Here is a 22,145-nt window from a genome sequence, read left to right as displayed (position 1 = left end):
CGCACGGACCGGTACAGACTCAGCGCGATTCCCACCATGGTGCGAGCCATCAATCAATAGTCCCTTCTAGATCAGACTTACCTTTAGGATTAATGTTAAGTATTTCCCTACCCCCTCTGTACATTTTCAGTTTGTTAACTGCCTAAATAATAAACTGTTTATTATTATTATTATTATTATTATTATTACACACACACACACACACACACACACACACACACACACACACACACACACACACACACACACACACACACACACACATATATATATATATATATATATATATATATATATATATATATATATATATATATATATATATATATATATATATATATATATATATATATATATATATATATATATATATATATATATATATATATATATATATATACACAAAAGGACATCCTCCCACACATTGCTCCCAGTGCGGTCTTTACTCGAATGATACACTTCTTAAAATTGTACTGATTAAACTAAGGGAGAGGGGTGCTAAATGGATACTGATTACTTCATTGTCAAGGGCAACTCTTCTATTAAATACTGGGTGAGTTTCAGATTAAATGGTTAAGGGGAAGTAAAGAATTTTACGCAGAGAATATAAGTAATTGAGCTGATAAATCTCTTTGTAGTTTCAGGCTGAGTACGTCCGTGGCCAGGACTCATCTAAGTCTCTCTCTCTCTCTCTCTCTCTCTCTCTCTCTCTCTCTCTCTCTCTCTCTCTCTCTCTCTCTCTCTCTCTCTCCTTTCATTATTCTTTTCTTATTCGTTCTTACTACTTTCTTCATTTTATATTGCTTTATCTCGCAATATAAAATATTGCGAGATATATATATATATATATATATATATATATATATATATATATATATATATATATATATATATATATATATATATATATATATATATATATATATATATATATATATATATATATATATATATATAAATTAAATTAAAATATTATGCGCAATACTATCCATATCCGCGTTTTAATACAACAAAAGATCCGCAACTACATATTCATATAACAAAAGCTCCACCTCCGCAGGGAGAGAGAGAGAGAGAAAGAGAGAGAGAGAGAGAGAGAGAGAGAGAGAGAGAGAGAGAGAGAGAGAGAGAGAGAGAGAGAGAGAGAGAGAGAGAGAGAGAAAGCTTTCTTGACTATAGGAAACATCATTCTGTTGTTCGTATTAGAAATGTAGACTCATCTGCACCAAACTTTGACATTATTATAAAGAAAAAAGAGAAAAAAAAAATCCTTTGCAATCAAATTGCCATTTGTGATTTCCAATCTTACTGGTCTGAAGAACACGTTTACTTTATCAGAGAGTAATGAAAGGATTAGTAGATCTGTGATGAATTCAATTAAGTTTCGTAAAAATGACATAAAAAGGTTACTGAGATGAGGAAAGGGATGGAGGAGATCATGGCACAATATAGCTATGTAGGTGTGTGTGTGTGTGTGTGTGTGTGTGTGTGTGTGTGTGTGTGTGTAGTATATCTTACCTTACTTAAATGAAGTACCCATAAAGACATAGGTGACTTTAGAGGCAATGACTACCGTTCACATCGTCGTCACGAGCCGTTCATATAATTCTCTCTATGTCGCCTTCCTTCTTGCTTATCAAACATAGCTTTTCTAAAACCACTGTCCTTACAATATGCCCCAGAAGCTCCAGCCACCGCTATGAAATGTACTTCTATTATTTCTGCAAAATCTCCATATTTGTTTTTCCTTAACGCCCACGGTCATTTCAAACACTCTCCTGCAACACCACATGTACTTGACGTCTAATATTCTTTCAATTTTTCTTATTGTCCGTTTTTTCCGTGGCATAACATTGCTGAATATATATATATATATATATATATATATATATATATATATATATATATATATATATATATATATATATATATATATATATATATATATATATATATATATATATATATATATATATATATATATATATATATATATATATATATATATATATATATATATATATATATATATATATATATATATATATATATATATATATATATATATATATATATATATATATATATATATATATATATATATATATATATATATATATATATATATATATATATATATATATATATATATATATATATATATATATATATATATAAAGAAGCATTATTTAGTAGAAACTTATATGTGTGAATTTGTGAACACTATGATCATCTTACTGAACATTTGTTTTGGTTATTGCGGTTCTCTTCTGCCTTTATTACAAGGGACGTTTTGAGTCATCCCACTTATCAAGAATATGAAATGGTCATCGTATTTAACACTTTCTTCTTCAGTACTGATATACTGGTTCTTTTCTGTCCTGTTTGAAATTACCATCACCTCCGTTTCAGTGGTGTCAATCTTGAATCCCGTTTATCTCTTCTCTCGCTTTATTCTTTTGTTTATGTATTTATTTATTTATTTGTATTCAAACCTGGAATCTGCTGTAAGCATCAGGTCATCTGTGTACCTTTCCTATTTAACATTCGCTCTTTCTACTATTATTCCTTTCAAATCAGACAACTCACCAAGTATCTTCTTACAACTTAGAAAGGAATGATCCATCCATCCATGTTTATGTTTTATTCACTATGAGGAAGCATTCGATCGAGTAAGAAAAGGTATGAAAAAAAGTGTGGACGGAAAAATAATCCTGAAATAAATAGAAATTTTCATCAGAGTCAAATGGCACTTAAAAAAGTTAAACACAACAAGACTCTGTACAACAAGAAGCGAGACAAGTCTATACATGTGTATCGTATTATTTATTTATTTATTTATTTATTTATTTATTAATCTTTTTTTTTTTACATAAAAAAATTGCACTCCTTGTTCTATGCTCCACGAAGCTGTAGTGTTTTCTTTTTTTTACCTATCTATCTATAGATAAATTAGTTTTTACGTAATATACATTTTCTTGTATCTTGTATTATAACTTTGTTTTTATGTTCTAGCTTGAAAATGCCGTCATTCATATGGCGAAATGTTACAATAATAAACCTCACTCCGCCAAAGTTGGTCTAACTCGACACCTGCGTTATATATATATATATATATATATATATATATATATATATATATATATATATATATATATATATATATATATATATATATATATATATATATATATATATATATATATATATATATATATATATATATATATATATATATATATATATATATATATATATATATATATATATATATATATATATATATATATATATATATATATATATATATATATATATATATATATATATATATATATATATATATATATATATATATATATATATATATATATATATATATATATATATATATATATATATATATATATATATATATATATATATATATATATATATATATATATATATATATATATATATATATATATATATATATATATATATATATATATATATATATATATATATATATATATATATATATATATATATATATATATATATATATATATATATTGTCATGACTAGGTTCAAATCCCTTCACAGATGCCACTACACTGGATCTGCTTTCCCTAGGCTAGTTCCTTCTAACCTAGTGCAGGCATGTACATGACTAATCCAATTACCTGCTTTTCGTCCACAACTATCACATCTCTGAGGTCGCCCGTTAGTTTAAACCACCCACAGAGAGAAAAAAGAAAAAAAAAACCCACAGAGAAGGAAGTATAAGAAACAACAACTTAATTCTCCCAAGCTGGGAAGAACTAATGAGGCACGTTCTAGGGCACATGCAGTATAGACGCCTTCTCGTCCTGCACCACGCTCTTCTCACTAGGTCGCCCTCTCACACAAACTGAAGTATCTTATGAAAGTTATTGTGGGCCTATTTGGAGGGCTAGACGAAAACTAACTACACTTTTTTTTTTATGTAGGAGGGACACCGGCCTAGGGAAACAAAATCCAATAAAAAAAAAAAAAAAAAGGCCACTCAGATGGTGGTCCTCAAATAGGGTTCAAAGCGGTAGTCTAAAATTGAGGGTTAAGTGTCTTGAAACCTCCCTCTTGAAGGAATACAAGTCACTTAGATGCAGGCAGGGAGATTCCAAAGAAACTCTTGCATTAGAGAGGTGGACAGAATAGGGGTGAGAGAAAGAAGAAAATCTTTTGCAGCGAGGCCTCGGGAGCAGGGAGGGCATGCAGTTAGCAAGATCAGGAGAGGAGTTAGCATGAAAATAGTGGTAGAAGACAGCAAGAGATGCAACACTGCGATGATGAGAAAGAGGCTGAAGACAGTTAGAGGAGAGGAGTTAATGAGACAAAAAGCTTTTCATTCTACCCTGTCTAGCAGAGCGGTATGAGTGGAACCTCCCAGATATGTGAAGCATACTCCATACATGGACTGATAAGGTCCATATATGTATGTACCGATAAAGTACAGCGTTAGCAGCTGGAAGGGTGAGAAAACTTGCGGAAACGTTTCAGAACGCCTAACTTTATAGAAGCTGTTTAAGCTAGAGATGATATGTGAAGTTTCCAGTTTAGATTATAAGTAAAAGATGACCGATGATGTTCAGTGTAGAAGAGGGGGACAGTTGAGTGTCATTGAAGAAGAGTGGATAGTTGCCTGGAAGGTTGTATTGAGTAGATTGATGGAGAAATTGGGTTTTTGAGGCACTGAACAATATTAAGTTTGCTCTGCCCCAATCAGAAATTTTAGAAAGGTCAGAAGTCAGGCGTTCTGTGGCTTACCTGCGTAAATTGTTTACTTCCTGAAAGATTGGACTTTTACGAGAAGACGTGAAAAAGTCCAGGGTGGTGTCATCACCGTAGGAATGTGCAGGACAAGAAGTTTGGTTTAGAAGATCATTGATGAATAATAGGAAGATAGTGGGTGAAAGGACAGAATCCTGAGGAACACCATTGTTATTAGATTTACGAGAACAGTGACCGTCTAACACGTCAGCAATAGAACGGTCAGAAAGGAAAGTTGGGATGAAGTTACAGAAAGAAGGATAGAAGCCGTAAGAGGGTAGTTTGGAAATCAATGCTTTGTGCCAAACTCTATCAAAAGCTTTTGATGTCTTTAATCTTTAAAAGAGGATGACCAAGACTCAGTAAGGAACCCATACTAGCAATCAGTAAGGTTGAGGTTGTGAAGTTATACATGTTTAAGAATCTTCTTGTTGAGGATAGATTAAAAAAATTCAGATAGTCAGGAACTTAAAACAATATGACGGTAGTTTGAGGGATTAAAACAGTTACCCTTCTTAGGAATAGGCTAAATGTAGGAAAACTTCCAGGAAGTAGGAAAGGCAGATGTTGACAGATAGAGGGGAAAGAGTTTGACTAGGGAAGTTGCAAGCACGGAAGCGAAGTTTCAGAGAACATTATGAGGGTCCATAAGCCTTATCAAATCCATAAACCTTCCGTCGGTTAAGGCCAGTGAGGGCATGGGAAACATAATTGCGAAGAATTTTAATAAATAGCATGAAGTAGTCAGAGGGTGGATGAGAGGGAGGAGCTTTTAGCAAAGGTATGAGCAAAGAGTTCAGCTTTAGAGATAGATGTGATATCAGTGGTGCCATCTGGTTGAAATAAAGAGCAAGAAGAAGAAGCAAAGTTATTGGAGAAGGTTTTGGCTAGGTGCCAGAAGTCACGAGGGGAGTTAGATCTTGAAAGATTTTGACACTTTCTACTAATGAAGGAGTTTTTGGCTTGTTGGAAAAGAGACTTGGCATGGTTCGGGCAAAAATATAAACCACAAGAGACTGTTGATGGAAAGTTCAAGTACCTTTTGTGGGTCACCTCTCTATGATTTATAGCACAAGAACAGTCTGTTAAACCAATGTTTGGAAAGTTTAGGTCAAGAAAAAGAGTGAGGAATGTATGCCTCCATGTCAGACACTATCATCTTTATTATGCGCTCGGCACACAGAGATGGGTCTCCGACACAGAAGTAGTAGTCATTCCAAGGGAAATCAACAAAATACCTCCTCAGGTGGCCCCATCTATCAGAGGCAAAACGTTAGAGGTACCTCCGCTTATGGGGATCATGAAGAGGGATTGGAGCGATAGGACAAGATACAAATATGATATTATTATTGAAGGATCCCAACGGAGAAGATAGGGTAACAGCATAAGCAGAAGGATTAGAGGTTAGAAAAAGGTAAAAAATTTTGCGCGTATCTCCAAGACAGCTAGGAATACGAGTAGAGTGTTGCACCAATTGCTCTATGTCATGGAGGATAGTCAGTGAAGGGAGAGGAAAGCCATAGCTGGTGGTGAACAATGAATTCTCCAAGAATGGAGATTTCCGCAAAAGAGAAGAGAATCAGAATGTGCTTCACTTTGGAAGTTAAATAGTCAAAGAATTTCTTATAGTCAGAGAAGTGAGAAGTATACAGCACAGATAAATTTAGTTTGAAAATGAGTCTGCAGTCGTGGCCAGGTGGTGGAAAACTCGGAAGATTCAGGAATGTGGGCACGAGAGCAGGTTAAATCGTTGCGCACGTAAACGCAAATAAACGCTTTTGATTGAAAATGAAGGTAGAGAAAGTAGGAGGGAACAGAAAAGGGCCTACTGTCAGTTGCCTGAGACACCTGTGTTTCTGTGAGGAAAAGAAGTTTAGGTTTAGTAGAGGAGAGGAGTTTAGTTGAGGGTTCAGTTGAGGAGGCTGTCAAGACACTTAGGGTCGATACCAGAAGAGCAGTCCGACCTGGGAAAGATCAACTCTTCTATATAATCTATCAATTTCAACTCCCAAGAAAGAATGGGAATAGGGGAAATCAAATAGGGAAGATTAACTTCTATTTTATATATAAAGTTACGGTAACACTGACGCATCCCTTCATGTATCAGTGACGCGTCTCTCTCTCTCTCTCTCTCTCTCTCTCTCTCTCTCTCTCTCTCTCTCTCTCTCTCTCTCTCTCTCTCTCTCTCTCTCTCTCTATATATATATATATATTGTCATGCATCGGGGTCCCTTTACACTTTCACACCCGCCGATCACATGCGATTCCTGGTTGAGTCTCCAGGTAGACTAGGGTAGGACACTCAAAAGAAAGCACAATTATAAATCTTTGATTTATATTTACACAGTAACTACAACGAAGGTCTGGCTAGCTATGCCTACACTCAGTGGCGCGTGAGCGGCACACAGAAAGAAATACTTATTCCTCCGGAAGTGAGGCCAATTCCCTGTCCTTCCCCTGGAAACACTACGATGTGATGACACACTACGATGATGACCATGTGGGCAGCGAACGAGGAAGAATTAAGCTGTATGGAGGTACATAGCCGGCACTACGCACTGTATCACTGGACAAGGAGCGACGACCACATGGTCGCTGGGCGACTGGATATGCGCTCGAGAACAGGCCTTACCACAAATAACTCGCCCAAGGCGTTCCCCTGGTGTACTCACTCCTTTAGTCTGCTTCGATGAAAGCCAACTTCGTCAGTCAGGGCTTAGGCTTACCGCTGCACCACGCTGTCTTGGGCGCTGGATGACCCGGCCGGAAGTCAGGCCTGGCGAGGTCGTGACCGGCTCAATGCCTGCTTGGCCCGCAGGCATTGATACAGGCTCCGCCCACCTGCCCGCATGGCAAATGGTTCTCTTCTATGAGAGGTTGGTAATTTATTGCCCTCTCAAGAATCTAATGCTCCTGTGCTCTCATATATATATATATATATATATATATATATATATATATATATATATATATATATATATATATATATATATATATATATATATATATATATATATATATATATATATATATATATATATATATATATATATATATATATATATATATATATATATATATATATATATATATATATATATATATATATATATATATATATATATATATATATATATATATATATATATATATATATATATATATATATATATATATATATATATATATATATATGCACTCACATGTACGTCATTCGTGAAAGGAAAAGCGAATGAAGCTGCAACTGACCGCAACTACTTTGACTTTTCAGTAGTGTGATTATTGTCCTCTATCCTTCCATCATTCCATTCCATCCATTCCATTCCATCGTACCTGAGGTCACGAAAATTACGTTTCTTCATGGTTATTGCAGGATTAGGATTGAATATCTGGATATGCTAATTGAGATAAGACGTGCATACACAATGTGTCGATTTTTTTCCTCTAGAATCTGATTGCAAAAGTACGAGTATATCACTTAAGGCTGATCCACAGGCGTTGGTAATGAAAAAAAATGACAAATTCTGAGGTGTGAGTGTTTTAAGCGAGATAGAAGCAGTTTTCTTCCATACTTAAGACAAAAGAAGCGTCTTTTGTAAGCAGTTGGAACACACACACACACACACAAAAAGAAAAAAAAAAAATAAATAAATAAGTGAATAAATAAATAAATAAATAAATAAATAAATATATATATATATATATATATATATATATATATATATATATATATATATATATATATATATATATATATATATATATATATATATATATATATATATATATATATATATATATATATGAACCTAAAAAAAATAAAGGATGCTGCAAAAAAACATCAGGACTACATGTGCCAATCGTTGTATGAAATGTGTCTATTTTTTACCTATTACCTTAATCAATAAATTTGTTTAATCTTCTCTTGAAGCTCTTTAATGATTCAGCAATAACAATTTCAATTTAGCTTACATCCCCCTTGTTATAACCTTTATACCACTTAAAGATTTCTATCAGGTCCCCTCTTAACCTACGTCACTCTAAAGAATGTAAATTTAACATCCTCATCCCCTGTATCTTTTTAGTCATTCTCCTTTGTACTGATTCTAATAGACCTATATCCTTCCTGTAATGTGGGGACTAGAACTGGACAGATTAGTCTAGATGAGGTCTTGCCAGCGCCAAATATAACTTTAATATTACTTCCGGCCTTCTACTTTTAACACTCCTAAAAATTAATCCTAATACCCAATTTTTGCCCTGTTTCTGGCCTCTGTGCATTGCTATCTAAGACGGAGTTCAGAGCTAACTATAACTCCTAAATCTTTTTCGTACCCTGAACCTATCAGAGTTTCGTTGTTTATTGTCTACCTACTGTGTGGGTTTCCTCTAGCTACGCCAAGTATTTTTCATTTGTTGATATTAAATCGCATTTGCCATCTGTCCGTCCATTCGTTCATCCTATCTAAATTTGCCTGCAAGGCGATGGCATCCGATTCTAACCTAATTCATCTACCTATATTCGTGTTATCCGCAAATTTACTAACATCACTACTATTTTTTTTTTTTTTTATGTAGGAAGGATACTGGCCAAGGGCAACAAAAATCTAATAAAAAAATGCCCACTAAAATGCCAGTCCCATAAAAGGGTCAAAGCAGTGGTCAAAAATTCGTGGATAAGTGTCTTGAAACCTCCCTCTTGAAGGAATTCAAGTCATAGGAAGGTGGAAATACAGAAGCAGGCAGGGAGTTCCAGAGTTTACCAGAGAAAGGGATGAATGATTGAGAATACTGGTTAACTCTTGCGTTAGAGATGTGGACAGAATAGGGGTGAGAGAAAGAAGAAAGTCTTGTGCAGTGAGACCGCGGAAGGAGGGGAGGCATGCAGTTAGCAAGATCAGAAGAGCAGTTAGCATGAAAATAGTCGTAGAAGACAGCTAGATATGCAACATTGCGGCGGTGAGAGAGAGGCTGAAGACAGTCAGTTAGAGGAGAGGAGTTGATGAGACGAAAGGCTTTTGATTCCACCCTGTCTAGAAGAGCAGTATGAGTGGAACCCCCCCAGACATGTGAAGCATACTCCATACATGGACGGATAAGGCCCTTGTACAGAGTTAGCAGCTGGGGAGGGTGAGAAAAACTTGCTTTAGCTTTAGCTGGATGATATAGTTTTTTTTTTTTTTTCTGTAGGAGGGTCACTCGCCAAGGGCAACAAAAACCCAATAAAAAAAAAAAAAAAAAGCCCACTGAGATGCCATTCCCTTAAAAGGGTCCAAACCGGTAGTCAAAAAATTGAAGGATGTGTCTTGAAACCTCCCTCTTAAAGGAATTCAATTCATAGGAAGGTGGAAATACAGAATCTGGCAGGGAGTTCCAGAGATTACCAGAGAAAAGGATGAATGATTGAGAATACTGGTCAACCCTTGCGTTCGAGAGGTGGACAGAATAGGGGTGAGAGAAAGAAGAAAGTCTTGTGCAGCGATACCGCGGGAGGAAGGGAGGCAGGCAGTTGGGAAGATCAGAAAAGCAGTTAGCATGAAAATAGCGGTAGAAGACAGCTAGAGATGCAACATTGCGGCGATGAGAGAGAGGCTGAAGACAGTCAGTTAGAGGAGAGGAAATGATGAGACGAAAAGCTTTTCATTCCACCCTGTCTAGCAGAGCGGTGAGAGAAACCCCCCAGACATGTGAAGCATATTCCATATATGGACGGATAAGGCCCTTGTACAGAGTTAGCAGCTGGGTTAGAGTGAGAAAAATTGGCGGAGACGTCTCAGAACGCCTAACTTCATAGAAGCTGCTTTAGCTAGAGATGAGATGTGAAGTTTCCATTTCAGATTATAAGTAAAAGACAGATCGAGGATGTTCAGCGTAGAAGGGGGGGACAGTTGAGTGTCAGTGAAGAAGAGGGGATAGTTGTCTGGAAGGTTGTCTCGAGTTGATAGATAGAGTTATTGGGTTTTCGAGACATTGAACAATACCAAGTTTGCTTTGCCCCAATCACAAGTTTTAGAAAAATCAGAAGTCAGGCGTTCTGTGGCTTACCTGCGTGAAATGTTTACTTCCTGAAGTGTTGGATGTCTATGAAAAGACGTGGAAAAGTGCAGGGTGGTATTATCAGCGTAAGAGTGGATAGGACAAGAAGTCTGTCAGACGTCTACCACAGCAGCAATAGAACGGTCAGAAAGGAAACTTGAAATGAAGTTACAGAGAGCCGTATAAGGGTAGTTTGGAAATCAAAGTTTTCTGCCAGACTCTCTCAAAAGCTTTTGATACATCCAAGGCAACAGTAAAAGTTTCACCAAAATCTCTAAAAGAGGACGACCAAGACTCAGTAAGGAAAGCCAGAAGATCGCTAGAAGAGCGGGCTTGACGGAACCCATACTGGCGATCAGATAGGAGATTGTGAAGTGTTGTGAAATGTTTAAGAATCTTCTGGTTGAGTATATATTAAAAAAATCTAGATAGGCAGGTAATTAAAGGAATAGGACGGTAGTTTGAGAGATTTGAACGGTTACCCTTTTTTAGGTACAGGCTGAATGTAGGCAAACTTCTAGCAAGAAGGAAAGGTAGATGTTGACAGACAGAGTTGAAAGAGTTTGTCTAAGCAAGGTGCAAGCACGGAGGCACAGTTTCGGAGAACAATAGGAGGGAACCCATCAGGTCCATAAGCTTTCCGAGGGTTTAGGCCAGCGAGGGGATGGAAAACATTTTAAAAGGTATCGTGAAGTAGTCAGATGGTGGAGGAGAGGGAGGAACAAGGCCTGAATTGTCCAAGGTAGAGTTTTTAAAAAAGGTTTGAGCAAAGAGTTCAGCTTTAGAGATAGATGTGATAGCGGTTGTGCCATCTGGTTGAAATAAAGGAGGGAAAGAAGAAGCAAAGTTATTGAGGATATTTTTGGCTAGATCCCAGAAGTCACGAGGGGAGTTTGATCTTAAAAGATTTTGACACTTTCTATTAATGAAGGATTCTGGTGATGGAAGGCTTAAGTACCTTTTGTGGGCCTCCTCTCTATCATGTATAGCTCTATCATGTATATTCTTGGCTTCAATGACTGTGGCCATACATTTTCGCCGCCTTTGTGGTGTTCACTCTGGCTCAGCCTTGTATCTATATGATTAGAATCTCTAATCTTGGTGGATGCTGGTGTCCTCCCATCGACCTTACGTCATCAGTCCTTATTGTTGAGATGCTGGTATCGAATTCAGCGTCTTCCTGAGTCAGTTTCTTGTGTGTCAGTCTCCCGCGATTCACGCTCTCAACTATATGTATCTCATGTAATTTTCCATAAACCTTTCGGTTTGAGCGTTGCATCTTCTATAGTGGCATTGAATGTAACTTCCTTTTCTGCATGTCCCTGTAAGTTTCCTAGAGCTAGTTGGTCACTGGCAATTCCTACACATTTCTGTCTGCGGCCCTGCTACTCCTAATAAGGACTTGTTCCCAGATAACGAGTCCCGTGCATTAGCCTTACAACACTGTTCCACACATGCCAACTCCATCCCTGTATTTAAGGATGGTTCAAAATATGATGCTGGAGTCGGAAATGACGTTATCTGTCTTTTTTTTTTTTTGCCGAGACAGTAGCAATACGTGTTTGGTTCTTATTACAGAGCTTTCTGTCATTATCCTAGCTTTCAGAATTAATTTTATTCTTCCCGTCTCATCTGTTTAATTTTTTTTTAGCGACCCTCGTACTGTTCTTTCTGTTGTGGAACATTTTAGTCCTTCTTCTTTTCATCCTCTTGTTTTATCAGTTTTTGAGTGGCTTTACCATTCACAACGTAAATGGTAAATCCACGTTGGGATTTGCTGGGTCGCGCCACATGAGAAGGCCAATAGGCTGGCTGATGAGGCAGGAATTTGGGTTGCTCCTTTCAGCCTCGTTCCATTTAATGGCGTGTACTCCTGTAGTATAAGGGTGGCAATTCTAGACAGTTTGTAGAACAGACAGCAGGTTTTGGTTGCCACCACAAAGATGGGGGAGAAAACCTCTTTTGTTTTCCAGCCGTGGACTTAACTAAGTCCATGTGCAGGAGAGCCACTGAGAGACTACACTGGCCCATCACTGAACGCGTCACACGCGTCTCATGCATAGTTATCTCATATCCCAGGAAATACAACCCTTTTGTGATGACTGGAGAGTTCCCCTTTATAGTACAGCACTTTCTAGTGGTGTCCCAGTGTGGTGGAGCTGCGGGAGCAATACCTTTCTCATTGCCGCGGTGAAGATGTCCCACCGGGAGGATGAATTAGGTTCGTGTTCAATAAGATAGTGCAGGGTTTGAAACAGGAACGTGTTCGAATTTCTTTTCAAGTAAACGCCAGTTAGTTCGAAATGTGAAAAAAAAAAAAAAAACAGCTTGATAGAGTAAAGTTCGAAATGTTCGAGTTGTAACTTGGTTCGAAAAGAGCTAGATAAAATTATGTTCGAAAATAGTTGTAACTTGGTTCGAAAAGATCTAGATAGAATTATGTTAGAATATAGTTGTAACTAGGTTCGAAACGTGCTTAAGTTAAAAAAAATATCCACAGTGGCGAAGTCCTCCACCCGCAGGTACGTGATGGTGGTGCGGCCCGGTGCTACTCATACATCTCTGACTTCAGGCATTGTGGTGTAGTGTTAAGTGCAACTTTGGTATACTGTGATGAAACATTTACGCTATTCCTGTCTCTTGTTTGTGTCTTATTATTCAACATAATCACCGTGCCCTTGTCTATTTAAGCAGTGACAATGAGTGAAGAAAGTCACCGCGAGGCAAAGCAGGCCAGAAAAATCGAGGGACAGAGGCGTGGTTCCACGGTGTACGTCTTTGATGACCAAGCCTATGTCAAGGATCGGCAGTACAATGAGAAGCTTCATGTACGATGTCATTTGTTCAAAAGTGGGTGCCATGGGCGTGGCCACATGAACCTGGAGAACAGCACTATGATGGTGACCAAAGACCACAACCATGAGTCCCAGGCAAGTTACATCGAGCAGATGGAGCTAAAATCGTCTATGAAAGACTCAATTAAGAATGATCCAACACAGAATTCCAGGCAAGTACCTTGATATGCACTATAGTTAGGTAATTAACAAATTACTACGGTGATGGTAATTTCTCTATAAACATTGTATTGTGTAGACAAATAAGATTACACTCAAAATTTCATCAAGATCAATTCACAGGCATGTGTATGATGAACGATGTGCCAGGGCTCCAGCTTCTGCAGCAACTTCTGTGTCATTTGAAAGCGTGAGGCGCACACTGCTAAATGAAGGAAACAAATACCTTCCTCCTGCTCCAGCCAGCCCCTTGGAGGCAGCAGACTTCTTGGCATCAAATACTATGTTCCAGTCTTTCTATAAAGGTGTGGCTACCTACAACGATAACCTTGCCTTGATAATGTATGAGGATGGTATAGAGGACATTGTCATGCACGTGGAAGAGATGGCCATGGATGCTACACTTTCTGTTGTACCAGCAATTTTTGAGCAGCACCTGACCATTTTCGGACGCTTTGGAGACAATTTTCTGCCTATGTTCCATGTCCTCATGACGAGCAGGTAAGGGGAGCTGTATACTGCAGTTCTTAATAGGATTAAGTCTCAGTTACCTGGACTGGATCCAACTATTGTACACAGCGATTTGGAAGTAGCAATACACAACGCTATAGGTACAGTCTTTCCCAGTGCAAGACTGCTTGGCTGTTGGTTTCACCACAACCAAGCAGAACCATCCAGAACCATCCAGAAGAGGGGTCTGCGGGGGGAATTTAACAAACCTGGCTCAGTCTTTAAGCTTTAAGAGGGTTTTTTTCTCTTCCCCTTTTGCCAGCAGACAAGATTGAGGAGGGTCTGCAGTTTCTCAGAAACTCTAAGCCACAAATTCCCAGACAAGCTGCTGTGGACAGCCTTGTAGAGTATTGCAACAACTTTTGGTTGAGACGGATTGGCGTGGACAGGTTGTCTGTGTGGGAACAAGTGCACAGAACAAATAATTCATGCGAGTCATATCATGCTGTTATGTCAAAGGCTTTGAAGCCCAAGACAAGGTTTTGGACCTTCATTGAGTACATCAAGAGAAAAGCTCTGCGATTCGAGCTGGATGTAGTCAGAGTTGCAAATGGTATTTCTGTCACACGGCAGCAGGGGAAAACAATGGCACAGCAGAAGATCGAGAAAGCTAACAGAGTTGCTTGTTGGTGGAACTGTTGAGGATTTCATAAAGTGCACGCGTTATCTCGGCATGAAGAAGATGGTCCTCAGAACCGACGAACCTGATGAGGAGGGGCAGCAACAAGTTGTACAGGTTGGGAATGAGACTGAGGCTGAAGAGACTGACGATGTACAGCCTCATCCTGAACCTGAACCTTTACTTGAAGAGGAGCCAGAGGCTGTCTACCATTCCCCCATTCACCCTCTCAGGCGTAGCCGCCCACGTGAAGCAGCAGCCCCTATACACCACCAAGAACGCGAATGGCAGCATCTCGCCAAGCCAGAACTGAAGTAATGTTTTACACTTGTATAACTATCTGTCTATCTATCTATCCATCTATATATCTATCCATCTATCTATCTACCTATCTATCTATCTATCTATCTATGTCTATCTGCAACAGTCAGACGACACGGAACCAGGACCATCAACTCTGCAATCAACTAGTGAGAAAGCTGACTGTGTGGTCTGCTACAGTGCCTCTGTGAATAAGAAAAAGCCAATCTGCCTGTTTCCCTGCGGTCACACAGCTGTCTGCCTTAGATGTGTCACAATTATAAATAGCTCTACTTGTAAACATTGCCCCATTTGCAGAACAGAAATTGTATCTTTCATAGAAGCTCATATGAACTTTTAGTTATTTTGGTTATTTTAGTTCTTTTACACGGTACAGTAATATGTACTCAGAGGAATTTTATTCAAATAAAGTCCTTGATCAAATATAGAAATAAACTTTTTTCGATATTCCTGAAGTCTGCCTGTTAACAATTTTGAAACGAACTTATTGCCAAGTACGTGTTACCAACTATGTTTCATGACATTACACACGATCCTGTTTCTAAGCCGATGTTCAAATTGGGAAATAGGTTCGTGGGAAATAAGTTCGCAGTGTTTCGAACCTATTTTCACGTACCTGTTTCCCAAAATCTAGCACGAACTAGTTGACACGTACCACTTTCCCCCTCCCGTCCCACCTTCACCGCAACACAAAAGGGTTGTATTTCTGTTTCTGTTCCGGATGTCGCGGATTCTTGGAGAGAGGGCATTTTCCCCGTGACATGAGGTCCTCATGTTTGTGAAGAAAGCTGCACTTCTGAACAAATTATAGCTTCCCTTTTAAATATTTTTTTTAATATTTTACTAGTAATATAACCCTGTGCTTTATCTTTGCGCTGAAGGAACGTTGAAGTGAGGAAGACACATAACGAACAACACTGGGTCCCGCGGTCTTGGTCAGTGTCATTGTTTTGGGCACATAACGAACAGCTCCAGATATCTGAGTCAGTTGGGTAAGTGTCTTGGGTACGAAACGAACACCAGACGGATCAGTGGGGTCAGTACCCCGTCATTTTAAGATAATACATTAAAAATACCAACCCCCTCAATTTTTAGCACTTAGGTTTTTTTTTGCTGGCTCATCCCATTTTCTTTTCTACATTCACAGTTTTAGTGATTTTTAATGTCTTTATCATACCATAATTATTTTTTTATATCAACATTTTAACCTGCAATCTTTGCTGTTTTGAAAGTTTTGTAACGGTGCCATATGACCGCGATGTCCCGGCGCTATGTGACTATGTGACGGTGCTATATGAGTGGAACCTCCCCAGACATGTGAAGCATACTCCATACATGGACGGATAAGGCCCTTGTATAGAGTTAGCAGCTGGGGGGGTGAGAAAAACTGGCGGAGACATCTCAGAACACCTGACTTCATAGAAGCTGTTTTAGCCAGAGATGAGATGTGAGGTTTCCAGTTCAGATTATAAGTAAAGGACAGACCGAGGATGTTCAGTGTAGAAGAAGGGGACAGTTGAGTGTCATTGAAGAAGAGGGGATAGTTGTCTGGAAGGTTGTGTCGAGTTGATAGATGGAGGAATTGAGTTTTTGAGGCATTGAACAATACCAAGTTTGCTCTGCCCCAATCAGAAATTTTAAAAAGATCAGAAGTCAGGCGTTCTGTGGCTTCCCTGCGTGATATGTTTACCTCCTGAAGGGTTGGACGTCTATGAAAAGACGTGGAAAAGTGCAGGGTGGTATCATCAGCGTAGGAGTGGAGAAGACAAGAAGTTTGGTTTAGAAGATCATTAATGAATAGTAAGAAGAGAGTGGGTGACAGGACAGAACCCTGAGGAACACCACTGTTAATAGATTTAGGAGAAAAACAGTGACCGTCTACCACAGCAGCAATAGAACGGTCAGAAAGGAAACTTGAGATGAAGTTACAGAGAGAAGGATAGAAACCGTAGGAGGGTATTTTGGAAATCAAAGCTTTGTGCCAGACTTTATCAAAAGCTTTTGATATGTCCAAGGCAACAGCAAAAGTTTCACCAAAATCTCTAAAAGAGGATGACCAAGACTCAGTAAGGAAAGTCAGAAGATCAGCAGTAGAGTGGCCTTGACGGAACCCATACTGGCGATCAGGTAGAAGGCTGTGAAGTGATAGATGTTTAAGAATCTTCCTGTTGAGGATAGATTCAAAAACTTTAGATAGGCAGGAAATTAAAGCAATAGGACGGTAGTTTGAGGGATTAGAACGGTCACCCTTTTTAGGAGCAGGTTCAATGTAGGCAAACTTCCAGCAAGAAGGAGAGGTAGATGTTGACAGACAGAGCTGAAAGAGTTTGACTAGGCAAGGTGCAAGCACGGAGGCACAGTTTCGGAGAACAATAGGAGGGACCCCATCAGGTCCATAAGCCTTCCTAGGGTTTAGGCCAGCGAGGGCATGGAAAACATCATTGCAAAGAATTTTAATAGGTGGCATGAAGTAGTCAGAGGGTGGAGGAGAGGGAGGAACAAGCCCAGAATCGTCCAAGGTAGAATTTTTAGCAAAGGTTTGAGCAAAGAGTTCAGCTTTAGAAATAGATGTGATAGCAGTGGTGCCATCTGGTTTAAATAGAGAAGGGAAAGAAGAAGAAGCAAAGTTATTGGAGATATTTTTGGCTAGATGCCAGAAATCATGAGGGGAGTTAGATCTTGAAAGGTTTTGACATTTTCTGTTAGTTGGAAAACAGACTTGGCATGGTTCCGGGCAGAAATATAAAGTGCATGAGATTCTGGTGATGGAAGGCTTAAGTACCTTTTGTGGGCCACCTCTCTATCATGTATAGTACGAGAACAAGCTGTGTTAAACCAAGGTTTAGAAGGTTTAGGACGAGAAAATGAAGAATGTATGCCTCCATGCCAGACACTATCACCTCTGTTATGTGCTCAGCACACAAAGACGGGTCTCTGACACGGAAGCAGTAGTCATTCCAAGGAAAATCAGCAAAATATCTCCTCAGGTCCCCCCAACTAGCAGAGGCAAAACGCCAGAGGCACCTTCGCTTAGGGGGATCCTGAGGAGGGATTGGAGTGATAGGACAAGATAAAGACATGAGATTGTGATCGGAGGAGCCCAACAGAGAAGAAAGGGTAACAGCATAAGCAGAAGGACTAGAAGTCAGGAAAAGGTCAAGAATGTTGGGCGTATCTACAAGACGGTTAGGAATACGAGTAGGGTGTTGCACCAATTGCTCTAGGTCATGGAGGATAGCAAAGTTGTAGGCTAGTTCACCAGGATGGTCAGTGAAGGGAGAGGAAAGCCAAAGCTGGTGGTGAACATTGAAGTCTCCAAGAATGGAGATCTCTGCAAAAGGGAAGAGGGTCAGAATGTGCTCCACTTTGGAAGTTAAGTAGTCAAAGAATTTCTGATAGTCAGAGGAGTTAGGTGAGAGGTATACAGCACATATAAATTTAGTATGAGAGTGACTCTGTAGTCGTAGCCAGATGGTGGAAAACTCGGAAGATTCAAGAGCGTGGGCACGAGAGCAGGTTAAGTCATTGCGCACATAAACGCAGCATCCAGCTTTGGATCGAAAATGAGGATAGAGAAAGTAGGAGGGAACAGAAAAGGGGCTTCTGTCAGTTGCCTCAGACACCTGAGTTTCAGTGAGGAAAAAAAGATGAGGTTTAGAAGAGGAGAGGTGGTGTTCTACAGAACACCTCGGTTTAGGTTAGCTTTCTCTCTCTCTCTCTCTCTCTCTCTCTCTCTCTCTCTCTCTCTCTCTCTCTCTCTCTCTCTCTCTCTCTCTCTCTCTTTATTCTTACCTGTCGACAAACTCTTCAGCCGAGGGTAAGTTGGCAGATTTTGATTCTCCCGAGATGTCCAGCTTCCTTATGCCGTGACGAACCTTGAACCTGTGCAGCCAGCCATCAGAGAACTGGCATGCCCCTTCCTCGCCCATCTTCTTAGCTAAATCACGCCCTTTCTCTTGTAGCATTGGGCCTGTAATTGTGATTCCTTCTGATCTTTTCAAGCTGAACCACTCATATAACACTTTGTCTATCATTTCACCACGATGATACTGCAGTGTGTGATGATTTTCCGCTGCCTTTGGGGTGTTGGTGGCTTTCATGTAAACCGGCAACTTTTTCGTTTGGGATTTAATGTCATAAATAGTTGATGAGCCCACACCATATTCCACCATTGGTTGCTGTCTGCTTTCACCTCTCTCTAATCATCGACAAATGTCTACCTTCTGCTTAAGTGTAAGCACAACACGCTTCCTCTTTTCTACAACTTTAGGTATGACGAAGGCGTCAGGCGATAAACAGTGCACACGCGGGACTGAGTCACTGAGTAAACACAGTGCAGTGGGCCGCGGGTGGCGCGAAGCAGTGTGCTCTGGTGGCGAGGAGACAAGGTATGCCTCGCGCGGGAATTTTAATCGATTGTATGGGTACACATTGATTTTTTATTGATTTTAAGGCTCGGGGAAAAATGTGCCGGATACTCGAATGCCGGATGAGAGGGATTTTACTGTATATCCTTTACATATAATCTACACTGCAAACTTCACATCTTATCTCTAGCTAAAACAGCTTCTATGAAGTTAGGTATTCTCAGTCGTCTACACCAATTTTTCTCACCACCCCAGATGGTAACTCTGTACAGGGCCCTTATCCGTCCATGTATAGAGTTCCATTCACACTCTTCTTTTAGACAGGGTAGAATCAAAAGCTTTTCGTTTTATTAACTCCTCTCATCTAACCGACTGTCTTTAGCCTCTCTCTCTTCGTCACAATGTTGCATCTGTTTGCATCTTCTGCCGCTATTTTCACGCTAACTGCTCCTCTGATCTTGCTAATTGCATGTCTTTCCCTCCTCCTGCAGCTTCACTGCACGAGACTTTCTGCTTTCTCTCTCCTCTATTCTGTCCACCTCTCTAATGCACGAGTTAACCAGTATTTTTCAATCATTGATCCCTTTTTTTGATAAGCTAGGCAACTCCCTGTCTGCTTCTGTATTTCCTCCTTCCTATAACTGAACTCTTTCAGTGGGGAGGTCACAAGACACTTATCCCTTATTTTTTTTGACGATCGTTTCTGACTCTGGGAACACACACTTGAGTGGGCCTTTTTTTTTTCTTCTTCTTCTGATATTGTTGCCCTTGGCCGGTATCCCTCCTACATAAAAAAAAAAATAAAAATCTTTTGCAAAATGAACTTTATCAAGTTTGAAGAATTATCGTTGCCTAAATCAAACAGTTCTTATCCCTCCTAGTTCTTTAGCTTCTTAACATACATAATTATTACTTTTCAGTTTTTATTCTTCCCTCTCCTCCACCCTTTGACTCTTTCATGCTTCCTATTATTTCATGCTTCCTAACGATGTTTTCAATGCCCTCACTGACTTTAATTCTTGGAAGTGGTGTGGACCTTATAGGCTTCATCTTATTGTTCTCCATAACTATACCACTGGAGTTGTTCCTTGCCTGGTTGAATTCATCCAACTCTATGAACGTCTACCTTTCCTCCCTGCTGGATGCTTATCTACATTCACTGTAAAAAAAAAAGTGTAACCTCTGCAAGCCTTTAAACTATTGACCCCATTGTTTTAATTTTATATGTTTTTATTTATTTTTTTTATCTACCTTGAAAAAGGAGGATTGCCAAGTATCTATCACTTCATAACCTTATTCATAATCGCCATCATATATTTTATCGTGGCCTTCTAGCTTTTCTAACTGAATCTTGGCCAGCCACATTTTACCGAAACATTTATTGTGGCATTAGGCATATAAAAAAATTTTGATAAAGTCTGGCACAAAGCTTTAATTTATATACTAACCTTCTATAGCTTCTATTCTTCTCTCTGCAATTTTATTGCAATTTTTCTTTCTGACCGTTCTCTTGCTACTGTCGTCAATTCTCCATTTCCATTAATAGTAGCGTTCCTCATGGGTTCGTCCTGTCACCCACTTTTATTATTATTATTATTATTATTATTATTATTATTATTATTATTATTATAATTATTATTATTATTATTATTATTATTATTATTATAATTATTATTATTATTATTATTATTATTATTATTATTATTTATGTACATTGCCCTCAATGTTGTATCCACTCATGCACCGATGAAAACACTGCAATAATCCAAGGTATTCCCCCAGACGTTCATCCCTTCAGGAACTGAATAAAATTCATGAATGGAAGCCAAAGAACGACTGACTTATGTTATTAAAAAAAAAAATACTGATTGGGACAGAACAAATAATATATTCAATGCCTTACTAAACTCATTCATCCACCTTTCTGCTCGACACAACCTTTCAGATATCTATCCCCACATTTTCAGTGACCCTCTGCTTTTTTACACTCAGTGTTCTCACTCTATTTTTTACTAATAATCTAAACTGGAAACTTTTTCACTTTTCCATTTTTCACCAAAACAATTTCCATGGACTTCGGCGTTCTGAGGAGTCTTTCGGTTTTCCTTAATACCTCAGCAGCAAACTCTATACAGGGTAGTTATGCACCTCTGCATTATATGAAGTGTTTTCCCCCTTGGCGGCCTCGCGGCTCAAGAGTTTCTACTTTGTCTCATCCCTATTCTATTTCTCTACTTAATGCGAGGGTTCCTCTTACACACACACACACACACACACACACACACACACACACACACACACACACACACACACACACACACACACACACACACACACACACACATACAGAAAGAGAGAGAGAGAGAGAGAGAGAGAGAGAGAGAGAGAGAGAGAGAGAGAGAGAGAGAGAGAGAGAGAGAGAGAGAGAGAGAGAGAGAGAGAGAGATGAATAAATAAATAGTTTGATAGTTCATTTCTGAGTAC

The sequence above is a fragment of the Scylla paramamosain genome, chromosome 43 (assembly GCF_035594125.1).
Source record: "Scylla paramamosain isolate STU-SP2022 chromosome 43, ASM3559412v1, whole genome shotgun sequence".
Lineage (NCBI taxonomy): Eukaryota > Metazoa > Arthropoda > Malacostraca > Decapoda > Portunidae > Scylla > Scylla paramamosain.
This window is presented reverse-complemented; position numbering follows the sequence as displayed.